At 43.0% G+C, this 17645-nt stretch overlaps 1 protein-coding gene across 2 annotated transcripts in view; it reads right to left on the reverse strand.

The window, feature by feature from the left end:
- Positions 1-6838, reverse strand: part of GPRIN3 (GPRIN family member 3) — a 32700-nt gene extending 25862 nt beyond the window's left edge. Inside the window, exon 1 of one of the 2 annotated variants that reach the window (XM_033060318.1) lies at positions 6236-6838. The gene's annotated coding sequence lies outside the window, so the exon portion shown is untranslated. Of the gene's footprint in view, positions 1-5782; positions 6004-6235 lie in introns of those variants that run through there. The other variant, XM_033060317.2, reaches the window with a different exon arrangement.
- Between the last annotated feature and the right edge of the window lie 10807 nt (positions 6839-17645).

The raw sequence follows: 17645 nt of genomic DNA on the forward strand, positions 1-17645 counted from the left end.
TGTAGCATAGTACTCATGCCCTCTGTTTGAATCTGTTGGCTATTTGCATGAAGAATATTAAAAAGAATTGCACATCTCCTTGCTTCATTTTGCCTTTTTTCTTGTTTGACTTCTCTTTTACAAACAGAACTTTGTTTGTTTGCACATCAGCATCACCGGGAAAAAGATTTTTACCATTAGAATGCAGTCTGGGATTTCAACTGCAGTAGTCAATATTTGTTCAATATTTTCCAAAAGAAATAGGAAGGCACATGTGCATATAGGAAGCCATCCTGTTCATCCAGATAAAAATGCCAACTGGTGATAATTGCATGATGATTTTGAAGAGCTGACAATATTAATTACCATCACTGAGCTACAGGAGAATCTCAGGATAGAGGTATTACTGTGAGAATTCAAACAAACATTGATTACTTCTCAGTATTTTTAGAAACACCTTGTCCATTTAGCAGAAAAAAAACCCCACAATCACACAACCCAAAACAACAAACCAAAAACAAAACAGAAAAAGAGAAAATAAGTTACATCTGTCTTTCCAAAGCTGAATGTTTGGTCACTATGGTCTGCTTATGTTTGGTATATGTTTTGAATACTGGTTTCAAGCTCTCTAGGCAACCTGTCCTACAGTAGTCACTTCAGTCCTGACCTATGCTTTAGTTCATAGTTGTAGCTAACTGAAGCACTAAAATACCTCTTGCCAGAATCATCCAGACTACAAATGCTTCAGAGAGCACTGCTCTTCCCACAACTTGTGTGTGTGCATTAATGTACAGGCACACAAGTGCGTTATTGCTGTGTAACCACGATCAATCCACAGGCAATATGAGTGATTTTAAACTTAGCAATGCTGCTGCTTCCTAGATTAGGAGGTCACCAGACCACAGTGAAGATTCCTGTCTAGCAATATGCTTCATATCTGTTTTATCATAGCTGAGTTTGACTATGAGGGTTACCTGAGAGGGAGATGATAAATATCTCAGAACACATACTTCTTATGATCCTCTTTTAAAAAACTTCTCCTCCACACCCTCAGCATAGTATTTCTTGTCCAAAGCTAGACAACAGTGATATAACTTAGGCTGGAAAATGAATTGTTACCACTTGCCAAGTAGTACAAGCTTTCAGCCTCAGCTCAGAACTGGTCTCCACTATGTTAGACAGGGACACCAACAGTACCTAGAGATGCTGGCAGCACAGATGCTAACAGTTTAACAGGGCACTGGGATGTCTGGGTCCCCCTTGATCAACTCCTTGTTCTTCTAAAAGAACTACTGTCAGAGGGAGGAAACAAGCAAACTCAACTGTTACTACCACATTTTACTAATGTATAATAAGTACAGTAAACACTCAGTAGAAGTAATTTGTTGCTAACAGTTACACTGGAATATACAGACACTTTTTCCTGGATAATTTATCAGATACCGTATCTTCCTGGATGACTGGCCGATACTGGCTGTGGTAATAGCTTCCATACCTGTCATCAAGCTTTGTTACACAGGATCACAGATTTAGAGGCATGGGGAAAATGAGGGGAAAGAATTGAATCTGTCCTCTGTGAACACACCTGCAGCACTCTTTTACCACAATGCATGGTAATATTTGTCATTGTTGGCATTCTTTTTTCCACTTAATTATTCTCACCAAGTGCACGTGTCCACTGCTGACAGAGGACAAATAGGTGCAAAATGGTACTATGCTGGTTCCCAGTCATTTCTATTTAGGTGTCCACCTTTTTCTTTGCCTTTTTTCCCCACAGCCTGCATGGAGTTGCAGGCGTTGGCACTGCATTTTCTTCCCTGTTTACTCAGCAGTATGCTGACACCTCAATCCTCTAGGATCTGCTGCCAATTTACAAATGTGAGCTCCTAGCCACAGACTCCCAAGAGACAAATAACTCCATGTTAATAAGTAACTGATCGTGTGAGATTAAATTTTTAATCGGTACCAGTCTTTGTTTCTATAGAACTGTTACAGAGTTCAAAGTCCATATATATAATAAAACAGATATATGTCGACCTTTTCTATTTTTACTATATGCAAAAGTAAACTGTATGTAGATACACTTTGAAAAAACTTCTCCTACTGGACAGGAACTTTGTTTCAGAACATGTCCAGAACTTGTTTTCCCCTAGTAAAACGATCCATCTTTTTTTTTTTGTTTTTGACTCTCAAGAAGTTGTTTACTTACAGTAGTTAAAATCAGATCTTAATTCAGGATTGCTTCTAAATCCACAAAGGTAGCAGATTCAGTCTGTATCCTAACTCTGCTTTTAGTGTGGGAGTTATAAATTAAGAAGTGATGTGCTGCTAGGAGCATAATTCTCAGTTATGAAATCTTGTTCTGTCTGTAACTGTGAGACTACGAACAGATTGCTTGTACTCCTACAGCAGTGAGGATTTCACAAACTGGAGGCAGGGTGTTGTTCCCCTTAGTTTTGGCTGAGTCTGACAGAGGGAGTTTATGTTCCTAAAAATAACAGTGTTAGTAACAGTTGCAGGACCCAAATCTGACAAATTTTACCACTGCCATAGTATTTTGCTAGTGAAATCTGTCTAACCCAGCACTCACTGGACAGTCTTCAGCAAGTCTGAGACTCAAAATTACTATCTCTCTCTGTTCTGGCCCTGTAGAATTAATTAACAGCCACTATTCTTAGTGCTAGGCTGACTCTGGATGGGCTTCATAATTCAGAAATGTGTAATTCTTGGGACCAGCCACCCTAAAGAAACATACATATATTCTTCTGATTGCAGAAGGAGTTGAAGAAAAGGTGCAGCCATGAGAAGGGAAAGCATATGTTGAAAAAACTCAGGAGATATTCAGGAGCCCAATCTGAGGGACAGAAGCTGAGTTTGAATGGGTGAGGGAAAGATACCTCTCAGGTATCTTTAATTTAGAAATTTTGTATTGGGGGGTATACACTCAGACAAACAATTGAGAAAACAATTCCTATGACACCAGCCTGTAGAAAATTCAGCAGAATTCTAGAGCTCTATCCAACCAGATATGGTATCTGAGCTCTGTGATGATTTTTCAGACCTTTTAAGGGTCCCTCACTGTTTATATTTAATGCATCACTGTCTATACTTCATGAAATCTTATTAATAGACATTTTCTGAGACTTATAATAAAATCTTCATGAAATTTCAAGAACACTCTTTATTCTGACATTTAAGTCATTACATGATCAGAAGGTACTTTTCTTACTTTTAACAGTTTGAAGACAGCTAGGTCATTCTAAAGGCTGAAACCTATCTTTATTCGTGCAAACAAACCTTACTCAAGGGCATCATCATATCATTTACTCCATGGGATGGTCTGCATGTAAAGACCTTTAATTTTCAGACCTCTTACATCACCCTCCCCCACTGCACATTAAACTTGTACACAGGGCAAATCAAGGCGGTTACAAATACACAACCCCCAAACAAAAGAAAAACCCAACCCAAACAAAAAGAAAGTTAATTTCAAAGAACTTTGTTTTGTACCATCTCCCACAGAAGGTGCCTTTAGACTACTCAATCTTATCCTTTTCTTGAGATTCAAGATGCTACATGCTGCTAGAAAAACTGACAATATTCTGTCAAAGCCACCTACCTCTGGCCCATGCTCTCACATACTGTGCTTTCTAGAGAGCTGTAAGTCCAGGCTTAAGCACACTTCAGAGCAAGTAAAACTCACAGCATTCCAGCTAAAGAATCACAAAATAATGACGCTGTATATGTCAGCCTAGACATCATAGCCAGTGGTAGGATTTACAGCTCTTTAAGACAGGAAAGCAATTTTCTTTTCCTCTCACCAACACTTGGAGGCACAGCTGAACAAAAGCAGATCCAAAAGCAATTCAATGTAACTGGCTCTTTCAGTTTCCAGTTTCTATATTACTCAGTAAAACTTCTGGGTTCCATTTACTTCAGGTGACCTTAAACTTATTTGAAGTTGGCTGAGGGAGAAGACAGACCTTTAGGAGGGAGGTCCTGGGAAAAGAAATCCTTCTGACTTCTAGAGGATACCAGAAATCTATTGTGACTCCTGAGCTGCAGACTCCACAGAACTGAGGTGATCTGAGGAGGGAAAAAACTAATACAGGCAGATTCAAAGGTATACACGTAGAAATATTTAATTCAAATGCTCCTTACAGGATAGGCAGCCAGCTTCTGAGAAGACCTTGGCTTGCAAAGAAGTGCAAGGATCACTGCCTGTAACTAATGGAACAGAAGTTCCCACTGTGTAGTCGTGGGAAAGAAAAGTTTGTACTATTGGGGGAATAGACAGGGGAATACTGTGCACGAGGGTATTATCTCCACACGTGACACTAACAAGGGCCTTCCTGGAATCCACTGTGCAGCACCGGAGGCCAGCGAGGACAGTGGTGGAGGCTCAGAGAAGAGCAGCCCAGACATTTCTCCTGGGGAGCATCTGCATTCCAGGGAGAGACCAAGAGAGTCAGGTCTATTTATCTCATCAGAGACTACGTTAAGTGGCTATTTAATTACTCCCCTTAAATACTTGAGCAAAGAGAGATGATCTGAAACTAGATAGCTATTTAAGCTGACAGGCAAAACACTACAAGATCCAGTAGCTAGAAGATGAAGGCAGAAAAGTTCAAAGTGGAAAAGAGATGCAAACGTTTAACAAAGTGATTAAAAATTGGAGCCAATTATCTAGGAATGTAGTCAATTCTCGTTGTTGGAAGTAATTAAATCAAGACCATTTGAAGAGGCTGGTGGGCCAGACCTTGGAATCACTGGGGAATAGTCTCTGCTTTATATTATGGAAGAGGTTAGGTTATGGGATCATAATAATGTCTTATGACTAAAAAATACACCACTAGCATTGTTATCTTCCTCGCCAAAAAAAGGATGAAGGAATAGAGCATTAATGAAGCCAAGGCCTGTATGGGGCACAAAACACAAGCTGAATGTGGACAATACAAGCCACAGAGCAGGAGCTGACATCATCAGTAGTTTTGTCACCAACTACAGCTAGAGAAAGAAAAGGCCGTGAGGGATCCGTGCCCAGCCCCAACGCCCTGAGCCAGGCAAGGGACATCAACCGGCCAAACCCTCACGGCGCGATGCTCCTTGACCGTGACATCCCAGCTCACAACCCTCACGGACCCTCCCGCTCTAGTTCGAGATCCGCCACACTACGGTCCAGGGAGCCCCGGGCTCCGCCGACAACCAGCCGGGGGTACCCCAGCTCACCCTCACCGCTGCCCGGGGGACGCCCCTTGGCCAGAGTCCCCGCTCCGGGCGGTGGCTGAGGTTGCCCCGCGGCGGCCGCCGCCTCCGGGGCATCTTCCGCGCTGCGACATCGCGGCCGCGGGCACGTTGCCGTGGCGACCGCGCCGCGCATCCCCCCGGCCCGTCCCGGCGGTAGGGAGGGCATCTCATCATTAATCCTCCACCTTTTTTATTTCTTTTCTTAAGTTTTCCGCGCTCCCGGACCACGCGCGAGCCAAAGTCGCTTACGAGCGCGGGTAGAAAGGAGCTGAGGATGAGACGCACCCTCGGGGCCGGCCCGGCCGCTCCCACCCGCTGGTGCCCGCTCGGCGGGGCGGCCGCAGCCCCTCCCGCCCGGCTCGGTTCGGCGGGACGCGCTCGGTCCGCCCGCTCGGACTCCCGAGCCGGCACGGCCGGCAGGGCGAGGCACGCCCGCCTCGCCCCGGCACCTGCCCACGCAGCCACCCCGCTGCTCTCCGGCTCCGAACGCCCTCGCCGCCGTGTGTGTGTGCCGTGTAGGCGCTCACCGTGCCCGCTCCGCTCCCCCGCCCCTTACCTCCGCGGCGGCGCCTGGAGAGCCGCGGGCACACCGCCGCCGCGGGCAGGGATGACCTTGCGGAGAAATCCATCATCCGGGCAGGAAAACAAGCCGTTCCTCGGGGCGGAGGAGGGCGGGAAGGAGGGCTCCGCTTAAGCGGCCCTTCCCGCCGCGGGGGCAGGACGGAGGCGATCCGTACCGCCACCGACGAGGCGCGGGCAGCCCGGGCAGGCTCCGCCGCCGCCCGCGGAGCTGCGGCTCCGGCCGCTGCCAGCTGCGGCTCCCGGCCGGCTCGGGAGGCGGGGAGCGCCGGGGCTGCGGCGCCGGGCCGGGGCCGGGCTCCCCCCGCGGCCGCAGCAGAGCGGGGCAGCTCCGGGCCCCGCCGGCGGGGAGGGACCGCGGCAGCCCCGGCGCGCTCGGCTCCGCCGCCCGCCCCGAGCCCTCCCAAACGCGCAGGGCGCGGACACGTACCTGCTGCCAGGGAGACATTTCCCGCTGACGCCAGCCCCACCCCGGGCCTCGCCTGGCTTTTATAGCGCGGGAGCTGCAGGCTCCTGTTCTCCATCAGAGCATGGGGCTGAGCAGGGGGACCTCGGCAGCAGTGCCACAGCCACGGGCTCGCTCTTTGGCACCTGTGCCAGCCGGCTTCTCCGCAGCTCCTAACCCAAAACTAGGCGCTGAGCTGCTTCAGGGCAGAGGAGCTGGCGCCTCACACCCCAAATCCGCCAGTTCCATCCACCTGTGCTAGGCCTGCGTGTGTCCGCGGAGGAAGCGTTCAGCCAGCCAGGCGCCTCCTGAGCCCTCTGCTCGCGGGCTGCTCCAGGTTTGCGCGGGGAATCGCAGCGGATGCAAATGCGGTTCGGCTCTTGTTACGTTTTCAATTTGGGTTGTTGTTTTTGATAGGTAAATTTGGCTTCCTGTGTGAAGCACTGCCCTGTTTGCCTGGGAATAAAAAAAAAAAATTAAATAGTAGAGTCAAGCGAAAAGCAGCAATAAAGGTTTTGGTTTGGAACTCTTAATTATCCGGAAATCTTTGATCTAATTTCAGTTTATTCCCACCACAGTGGAATTTTATCTCTCTCTGCTGCAATCACAGGAAATGGTTCTGCAGTGCCCGGAGACTCGAGTCAAGTACAGGTTTTTAACTGGGAGAATTTTAACTCTTCTGTAATCCTTTAAGGATGAACAGGAGCAGGATTTTTAAAAAAAGCTGTATGACAAGCTGTGAGGAGAACTCTGTTGCAATATGGAAAAACTTGAGGGGAAAAAAGAACAGGTGACTAGGGCATCTAAAATAATTTTTATCCCTAAACACTGTAGTCACCAGTGAATCATATTCCATTGATCCTTATAAATGGACAAATATTTTATTTACTGCTTTACCAAACACCCTCCATCTCAGTTATTGATCCTAAATCTCCTTGACTCAAGAGTTAAGTGATCATGAAAAACACCTTACATTTCCTACCACAGAAAATATAATTTCTTCCCCAACAGCAGCCACTTACATCAGCTCACGTTTGTGTAGTAGCCATTCCTTAATGTGGCTTTCTGACAGTTATTTAAGCATGGAAAATTTAAGATATGCTTTCAATGTTCACCTGCAATAGTCACTGTTTCTCATACGCCAAAGCCAAACCAGCAGTACTCTTAAGAGCCTGAACATCCCAAGTATCCATCACTGGAAGGAGGTTGGAGGGAGCATCAGACTTTATCAGCGAAAGATTTACAGCTCTAGCACATCCAAGACTTCCCAGTAGCTCTTCTTTACTTTGTTTTTTTCAGAACCTTGCTACTTTTTTTTTTTCAGCTCTGGAGGGCTGAACAAAGCCTGGTCCTCCCTGTGCCCATGTCTGAATCAGGAATACAAGGTCAGCTTGGCAAACTGAGTCAGTGTTCAACGCCTCTTCATTATACTGCTAAATGACCTATTTTTAAAGAAACATTGCCAAACTTCCTAGAATTAATCCTCCTGCCATTAACATCACTACAGTAGAACTTCCCTTTTTTTTTGATAAAGAAGGAAAAAGGCTGGATGATGCAATTTCCTTTTGTCAGAAATTACACTTTTATGAAGAGATAGCTGTCAGCACTTACAGACCTTGCAGCTGCAAGGACTTTGTTGGACCTCACGGGCTACTCACCAAGGGACAATTACAAGTAGTGTTGTTTTCATGAACCTTCCTAAACATGAGACTCCTTATCTGGATTCTTGAGAGACCTTTCTTTTGAATCCAGCCTTGAAAGCCACAGCAAGAAGAGTTATATACATTCAGCTGTAAAGACTAGGAAGCTTTCCTATGGGCTGTTGTGTCCTTGCTATTTTAGGGTTGTGAAGCACCTTCAGAGCATGTGGAGGACTCAGTCCCAGAACCTGTGGGAAGTTGACATTCTGAGGCAAAAAAGAGATTAACTGGGAGCTTTTTTTCTCCAAATCCCTGCATGCTTATGCACCTCATAACTAGTATCCACATGTTTTCCTGCTGAGTTCAGATAAACCTTTCTTCTGTCTGTACAGCATTGCTGAGAATCCCCACTCTGCTCTCAAGCAGTTATATCTGAGCACTGGGTCTACTATAACTATGTCTGATGGACAAGGAATTCCAAGAGAATAGAAGACAGCTATAGGACTGAAATATGGCTCAGCTAAACTCTTTATCTCTCAGATAATCTCTTTCCCAGGCCCAGTAGGGCGTGGATACTTCAGTCTCCAAATTCAGTGATGATCTGGGAATGCTGAGAAGGGGTATTAAAGAGACTCAGGTCATTGCAGAAGCTGGTTGAGATGACACATTCAGGGCATGGCCACTTTGTTTATGAATTCTTCTTACATACCTGTTTTTTCCGCAATGTCCTTTGCTCTTCCCTGAACAAAGTCTACCATGGCTTCCCTTGGTACATTAGGCAATATTGGCTTTAATGACCTATAAAGGATTTTTTTAAAACCCTGTTATGAGCTCTGAAGTCTGCTATCCACTGTTCCAATTGTCAAGACAGGTCATCACATCTCAACACATCAACGTGTCGCCATATCAGTGCAAATTAGAGATTTAGATAATTCTGATTTATTTATCTAAATGTTTAACTCCCTTAATCACCTGTGAGTCATGGCCAATTTGCTACTACTTATCCATCCTTTTTTCTGCTTCAATCTCCAGCTGGATTTATGCATTTGGTTTATGATGACTTATTGTAGGTCAAAATGCAGAAAGTATTCCTACTGAGGGCAGCACATAGATGGTTTCTTAGCTTTAGGCACTATAATTAGCACTTAAAATAAAGTCAACAGAACATGCTTAAGATTAAGTGTGTACATAGGTCTCAATATTATTGGGAATAATAAAGAATTCAGCGTCTTTAACTTGCAAGTATTGTCTGAGGTGAAAGCATAAATGTAACTGCAGAGGGTTTATCTTGTGTTAGACCAGAGCTCAGGGCAACAGAAGCCTGGGTTTTTAGGAGCTGTCACAGTCCAATTAGCCATAAGAATGACAACCACACTTCTGCAGTGCCCTTGACTCTTGTAAAGCGTTTTAAAATCTAATCTTCAAACTGTATCATTATTTGGCTAAAAGAAATTCCTTACTGTAGCTGAAAAAATTAGATTTGATTATTTATCAAAATGAATAGTAGTGTAACATGTTTAGAAGATGTGCAGTTGGCCTAAACTAGTGTGGTTTCATTTACTTCGGTAGTGCTAGGCAAATTTACATTGGTGTGGATTAGGCCTGTTATTGCACTACTTCTACATTTCTTAACATATTTTGATAGTTTTGATGGCATTAATAACAAATTTAAATTGTCTGGAAGCTTTTTTTTTCCTTTTTCTTTTTAATGCAACATCTTTCATGTCTTCTTTACGAAAAGGAGTTAAGAATACTTCAAAAAGTAAATGGAAACACAACTTTTCCCCAGAAAAACTTCAGTTCAAGATTGAGCTGAAAAGGGCAATGAAGAGCAAATTTGTGAATACAGTAATTTACCATGCTTTCATGAAGGCACTTGTAAGTTTATTTTGCATCAGTGTGAAAAACAAGTTGAATGACTTGATGAATATGTTTATTTGGGACCAGGATCTGAGCCAAAAAAGGTGCAGGTCCTCTGGTGTGATAGCTGCAGTTGACAGCTTTACCATTAGAGACAAATGTATCAAGAGAGAAAACTGTACCATACACAAGGTGATGTGGTACATGTGTTTTGTGATCATGCACTTTCTGTCTGACCAGCAGAGCAGAGTAAATACTCATTCCACGTGTTACGCAGCATCTCCCTCTCTCTCTACCTTTCACACACCTAATGGGCAGACAGCTCACAAATGGATGCACTGTTTGGCCACAGTAATAACTCTCCTGGATCATTAGACTGGGACTGATATCACATTTTATGGCTAGAAATAATGAGTTCTGTCAGTCATATTTAAGAATGTTTCCTTCAAACATTTCGTTCTTTATAAAAATAATAATAAAACCTGCATGGAACAAATAGCATGCCATTGTGAAGGGAGCACAATATTTAGGGTGTTTTTCACAGTGGTCCTAAAACCCTATGCATCCATGAGTTAGCTGCTGCACCTCTGGCACTTATGTCAAATTTCAGTTAAAAATATGTAAGCATGTGAATTTCTGCAGCAGTGAAAATGTTTTTGCATCTCACCATACACCTCTTGACAGCTTTTGCTTCTGTCTGAGCTGTGAAGGTCCTCATGGGGAGCTTCAACCACCCCAGCATACACAGGAGGGACAACACAGCAGGACACAGGCAATCCTGAAGGTCCTTGGAATATGTCAGCTTCTTCATCCAAATGACAGAGGAGCAGAGGAGAGGTGCTCTCCTACTTGCCAGCAAGGAGGGGCTCACTGGGAATGTGAGGGTCAAAGGCAGCAGTGACAGTGAGATGGTGGAGTTTGAGGTCCTGAAGAGGTAGGAGGGTAAAAAGCAAGTTCACAACCCTGTACATCAGGACAGCAGATCTTGGCCTATCCAAAGGGTAGAGTCCCATGGAATAAAGCCCTAGAGGAAAGAGCAGCCCAAGAAAGCTGGTTAATATTCAAGCATCACCTCCTCCAGCCTCAGGAGCAATCTGTCCCAGTGTGGAAGAAGACAGGCAAAATTTCTGCATGAATGAAAAATGAGCACCCAGACAATCTCAGAGACAAAAAGAAAGCATACAAGGGGATGAAGCAAGGACAGGTAACTTGAGAGGAATAGACATACATCGTCAGAGCATCCAGGGTTGAAGCCAAGAAAGATAAAGCCCAACTGGAATTTAATCTGTTGAGGAACATCAAAGACAATAAGAAAGGCTTCTATGGGTACGTAGGTAACAAAAAGATGACAGCAGGTGTGGATGCATTCATTGCTGAATAAGACAGGAGACCTCTTTACACAGGATGTGGAAAAGGCTGTAAGAATCACCTCTTCACCTCAGTCTTTATTAGCAAGACTGACCTTCAGAAATCCCAGGTCTCTGAAACCAGGGGAATCTCTGTATCAGAGAAGACACAGCATTGGTGGACAAGGATCAGGCTAGACAGTATTTAAGCAGACTGAGCATACACAGGAAGATCAGGAAGAAGGACCCAGGCCAGTAAGCCCCACTTCAATCCTGGGAAAATGATGGAGCAGTTAAACTTGGAAACTCTTTCCAGACACGTGGAGGATCAGTTCTTTGGAGTAGCCAAAATGGTTTCACCAAGGGGAAGATGTGCTTGACCAGCTTGATAAACTCCTTTGGTGAAATGACTGGCTTTGTAGATGAGAACAGTGATTGACTCGCACTTACGAAAGGATTTTGGCACTGACTCCTCTAAGATTCTCATAGTGAACATGAAGTATGAGCTGGATGAACAGCGAGCTGGATTGTGTAGTGGCTAAACAGATGTGTTCAGAGGGTGGTGATGAGTGGCAAAAAGTGTAAAAATGTAGGCCAGTCACTAGTGGTATATCCCAGGGGTGAAGACTGGGTTGACATAGTAACAGTATTAAATAATATTAAATAATAAAATATGAAACATCCTCATTCATGGTCTGGATGATGGTGCAAAGTGCACCCACAGCAACTTTGCTGGTGGCATAGATCTGGTAGGGTAGCTGATACACCAGAGGGTTATGCTGCTGTCCAGAGACACCTCAAGGGGCAGGAGACAGAAACCTGAGACATTTCAGCGAAGGAAGTACAGGGAGGAGTAACCCCAGGCATCGGTACATGCTGGGGCTGTCCATCTGAAAGGCTGTGAGGGTGACCAAGCACTGACACACACCCAGAGAAGCTGTGTGGTCTCCATCCTTGGAGGTATTCCAAAGCCTTTTGGATGTCTCAGGCAGCTTGATCTAGGAGTCCCTGCTTGAACAGGGGTGTTGGACCAGATGACCTCCAGAGATCCCTCCCAACCTGCACAGTCTGTGGTTCTGTGATTCCTTTGGTATGATGGGAACTTTTGGCCAATGTGCTGTGACACTTTTGTTTTCACCCTGAGACTCTGAGGAGGACAATTGAGTATGAATCATTTCACATTCTGCTATTCCCATTTAACACGTTCTGTGTATTAATTACTGTGTTTCTGCATGTGAAGCAGTCCATACAAAAAAAAAATAACCTTCTTCTTTCTCAACAAATTAAAGCAAACGATTTGATGAGTCAGTAATTTATATTGTTTACCTCCTTTTATGTCAACAGTCCCAAGACCTGGAACAACACATAATCATAATGATTATAGACATAATGAGCTGATTTATTACGTAGTCACCACATGGTATTCTGGTGCATATTCAGCTGTAATGATGTCAAACAATACGACTGGAAAATCTATCTGCTCAGACAACCGCTGCCTACTGGGAAAAATAAATTAAGCTAATGCAGTACCAGACACATGGGTTCTCTGGACTCAGTGCTCCATCTGTATTTAAATTATGTATATATCAAAAGCCTTTGACATTCTTAGAATTTCAGGAAAAAAGAAAATCAGTCAGAGGTCTTTTTAAGGAGTGGTTGTGAGTGCTGAAGGTAAATGTAAATTAAATACTCTCCCAATACAATTCTGTGATATGGAATCACTCCTAGAGTTGTACATTTTCACTGAGTTTAAGAAACTGTTTGTTCTGATGGCAGCTTATTTAATCCTACTTCCTTGTCTGTGTAAAATGTTATTCCAGAGGGGGACATCCTTTGACAGGGCTATCACAGCTACTTTCATACCCTTGCATTTCATTGCACAAGACAGAAACTTCTCCACATGCTATCAAAAGAACCATTCCCTGGACCACTGCAAAATATGTTTATGGCTCACAGTTGCCCCCTACAACAAGAATTTTTATGCTGATTCATACAACAGGTGAGATGAAAATCAAATGTAATAGGTGCTGCAAAGAGAGCAGATAAATGATGGATGTGTGCAAGCATGGATGAAAAGTACCACAAACAGTAAAGAGTGGAAATGAAAAGAACTAAAGAAGAGCAGAGGCTCTTGTTTAAATATACTGTCAAAATCCCAATAATAACTATATATATACACCATAGGTCAGTGTAGAATCATACATCCAAAAAGAAAAAAAATCTGGATTGAAATCACTTATTCTTATGATCTCTAAACAGTGCTCCATTGGAACAGAAAACCTAACATAAATTCCTGTCAGCTGACAAAATAAAACATCAGGTGTTTCTGTTTCGTGGATATATTCACTAATTTTCACCAGAGTCCCACTGACATGATCTCAGCTGTCTGCGATGTAACTGTGCTTTGTGGAACAACGTTCCTGGTTATCCTCTTTAAATTTGCCTGTGCATACATTATTCCTGTGTTCTGTATAAAAATGTCTGATTTACTTTCTTTTGGCCATTCTTCATGCTGTATCTATCATCATAATGTATCTATTAGTAATCTATCTATTTTTAAAAAAAATCTAAAATAAGAATTCAAATATTTACAGATTGTTGCCTTTTCATGCATCTGTTGGATCTCTTGCCCAGCCATGGTTCTAACAACATTATTGGTATCACAAACAGGTAATAGCTGCTCTGTTTCTCTGAATACATAAAATTTTATCTTTGGCTGAAAAAGTTTAGCTGTCACTCAGTTGTAATAAGTGTAGTTGTTTCTAGGAGCAGAGCTTGATCTTTTGAAAAAGCCTGGGTTTTTTTTTTTTTTTTTCCTTTTTTTACCATAGAAGTAATTACCTCCACTTGATCGAACCGACTGATTTTACAGTTTCTCAATTTAAAGTAGGTCAGGCCCTGTCTTCTTTTTGTCTGGATTACTTTCTGTTTGAGCTTTCATGCATGCTGTAAACAGCTCACCCAGTCACACTGGACAGCCTCATCTGCAGACTCAGCCAGCCCCATGCAAATGGACACAAATGTGCTCAAATGGACACATTGCACCTTCCACTTGGGCTCCTTAGGAGCAGACTTCACCATGGGGATGGCACTGGTTTAGTGTCACTTGAATGGACAAGGTCTGCCTGAGAGTTTCTCCCTCCCTCTTTGTCATTGTAGCTCTTTGTGCTAGGCTGGTTTTCCACTCTACCTTGGTTATGGTCCCTTTACAATCCTTCCTTGCTGCAGGGATCATCTGAACGCTGTTCATAGCACCAAGAACATGAATCATTCAAGCCAGGACTGAACGGATCCTCTGGGATATGTGCAGGGCCCATTCTATATGATTTCATCATTTTTATGACATTTTAATGTGAACCTAAGGAAAGGCTTTCTGCATCACAGACCATCACTGTTTCCCACTCCAGTTCTACCAAAACAAATGTCCGTTTTGGCTTTTCCTGAATTGCATTAGGGGTAGAAGCATGATTATCACAAAGTGTTTTGTCTGATCGTTATTTAAAGATGGTTTTTCCTCTGGAGTTTGAGACCTCCTTCCAGAACATGAGCTAGTCAAGGTTCAGTGAGTCGTAGGGAATTGGGAAGATTCCTGTCTCAGAGCTGCAGAACAAGAAGACATTTTTCTGCCAGTGCTAAGAAAATTTATTGTCAAAAAAATTGTCTCTGAGCTCAGCACAACGGACACTGAAGTTTCTAGGTGACTTCTGATCTCAGTGGACAAGGCAAAAATCTTGGAATAAGTCACAGATGGCAGATGAACAAATGTTTTACTATCCCTTTAAAGTCAACATCCCTTAATATAATTTCAGAAGAGCTTGACCTTTTCTTTGAGCTAAAAAATCTTCAGAGTCCTGTTAACCAGGGAAAAGGGCAGGGAGAAATAGCTGAAACTAATTCTAATAATTTTATATTATCTTACCTACTGATAAGACATTTGAATAGTGCTCAGCATGGGAAAAGAAGGTAAATTTTCCATCTACATCTAATGTCACATTGTTGTATGACAGAAACTGTGATTAATTAGCAGCATTTTAAATTCAGAAACTAATGGTCCGTGAGTTTAGCTTGTCTCTAGAAGGTGATTAACTTAAAAACCACTAAGACTTTTCTTTTTAGAATCATAGACTTTTTTAGGTTAAAAATACATTAAAAATCATCAAGGCCAGGCATTAACCCAATGTCCTTTCCCTCTAGAGTTGGTAGAATGAGGTACATTCTACTAGTGAAGGTGTTCTAACCTGTTCTTCTGAAGACTGTATCAAAGTTTTTCTCAACTGATATTAATCTTCTCACCTGGCCATGAATACAAATGTACTTTACAGTGTAGCTTGCCAGATGGAGTAAGAACCACAACATCTCTCTACTTCGGATAGCAGGGGAAAGACTATTTTTTGTGGTTTTTCTGTAGAGTGTTTCAAGCATATTTCAGATTATGGCACAAGAAGAAAAAGGATTTTATCATTGGCTTTGCGGAATAAAGCTAGATACTATAGCCTACCAAATGACTTTATGGGTTTGGTCCATGGTATAGCAGTAAGGCACAAAATGTTAATTCTTATGAAATACCTGACAAAAACCATCCTCACCATGTGTAAATTTTATTATATTGGTCCCAGGAAGCACTGCAGAGGCATAATAGTGGTGAAAACTGCCCCAGATTCCAGAAAGGTATGATATTTTAGAAAATGCACTGAATACACAAGCCTGGCTTTGTCTTTCATTTAATCCCTTACTATTGTTATTTGCCCTTCTTCTGAGCTGAATATAAAGTGCTACTCCATGTAGCTGAAGAGTGTTAAGATCAATGCTGTGTGCTTAGCCAGAGATATTAAAAGGCACTTGCTGACACCATCAACAGTGCTGAACCTCCACCACCCTAAGAGCAAACCCCTGCCCCAAAAACTGGGAAGTAGAAACAAATTACCTAGATGACCATCTGAGTGGCTGAATATTTTAGAATGAATTTGTTAAAGATGCACTCACGGGCTTCACTACAGTTTCCAGATTAGTCACCAGAACATTCCCAGCTGGCGCAGAAATGTGAGCAGTGTTTTGGAGCTGTAGGACTCTAAGTGTCTCACTGTGCTTTTGGGTGTGAATGTTTCCTAGGCTAACAAATGACCAAGGCTGGCTCAAGTACTTTGGGAAAGAATGTTTTGTTTGGTTTTTTTTGTTGTTGTTTTGGTTTTGTTTGTTTGTTTGTTTGTTTTGGTTTTTGTGGGGTTTTTTGGTTTGTTTTTTTTTTTTCCCTAACAAAGATGAGAAAGACAAAAATAGTTCAGTGGTTGGAGCACTGGATTCTAACGTGATTTTATATCCATTTGAGCATAACCCCAGATGTCCTTCATGGTCCTAGTCAAACCCTTAGGGCTTTGGTTCTCTCTACTTTACAGTTGCTCAAGAATAGCATTGCTGAGGAATAACAGAATTGGGAGCTATTTGGAGCAAAGGAGACAGCTTTCTGTAAAACAGGGCTGCTAGGTTTTTAGAGCTTCTTCCTTCTTTCTAAGCTTGCAGTGGAGTAGGACATACCTAGTACTGTGGTCACCAGAGCTGACAGGAAAGACTCGGTCTAGGTTTGCTTTTTCTGACCTAGTATGGTGTGAAACAGGAAGAGAAAGAAAAATAAGTGGTAGCTGTATCACCATGGTTTACAAAACCTGCAGATTTTTTATTTGGGAATAGCAACTACCTGAAACCTGTATCATATATGAAATGGCACCTTTTTAATGGATAATAGTGTTTGACAGATTCTCCTGGGCTTTGACATTTCTTCCCACAAGGCACATAAGACAGAAGCCAAGCAGCTCAGGCTGAGGCTCTCACACATTTCTGTCACACCAGAGCAGTTTTTTCCCCCCTCGTTCTTCCTGTGGAAGGTTGACTGATCTCCTTACCTGTGAATCCTAAGGTGCTCCCAGGAAATAAATAATCTACTGTCTCCCAGGAAATAAACATGTTAAAAGCAAAGTATTACAAGAGTGGAAGTGTTTGGGTTTTGTACTGATAAAATCTTTCTCAGATTTGTTTGCTCTGTTGGCAGCCTGATGCTCTGGGACTTTGCAAAAGGAAATCACCCATTTGCCAATACAGCAGAACAAACATGACAAAATCTGTCCTGCTGTGCTCTGGTGAAGCAGCTGCTTGGTATTATGGGATACATATTGACATGGTGTTCCCTTGTCAAATGGCACAGAACTGTTTCCTGGCTGCAAAATGCTCTGGACAGCCTAGTTGCTTTCCCCAATCCAGTTGCTAATTCCTGCATTCTCCTACCTTCAGAATAGCCACAAAATCTTCTCTTCTGACACCACTGTTAAACACAAAGACACTCTCTCCCTTATGAGTCTCCCCCAGATCACATTCCTCCATGCTCCCATTGGGAATTACCTTGGCCCTTATGTGATGGCAACTTTCACCCTCCCATCTTTTTCCTATTTGTGATAAATGGTTATGAGTTAGTTGCCATTTTTCCCCTCCTGTGATGACATCCTGATAGGATGACTGCAAAATCAAGGGTCTAGGACTAGTCCTGCCTTCTTGTTCATC

This window comes from Catharus ustulatus, chromosome 5 (assembly GCF_009819885.2).
Source record: "Catharus ustulatus isolate bCatUst1 chromosome 5, bCatUst1.pri.v2, whole genome shotgun sequence".
NCBI classification, from domain to species: Eukaryota; Metazoa; Chordata; class Aves; order Passeriformes; family Turdidae; genus Catharus; species Catharus ustulatus.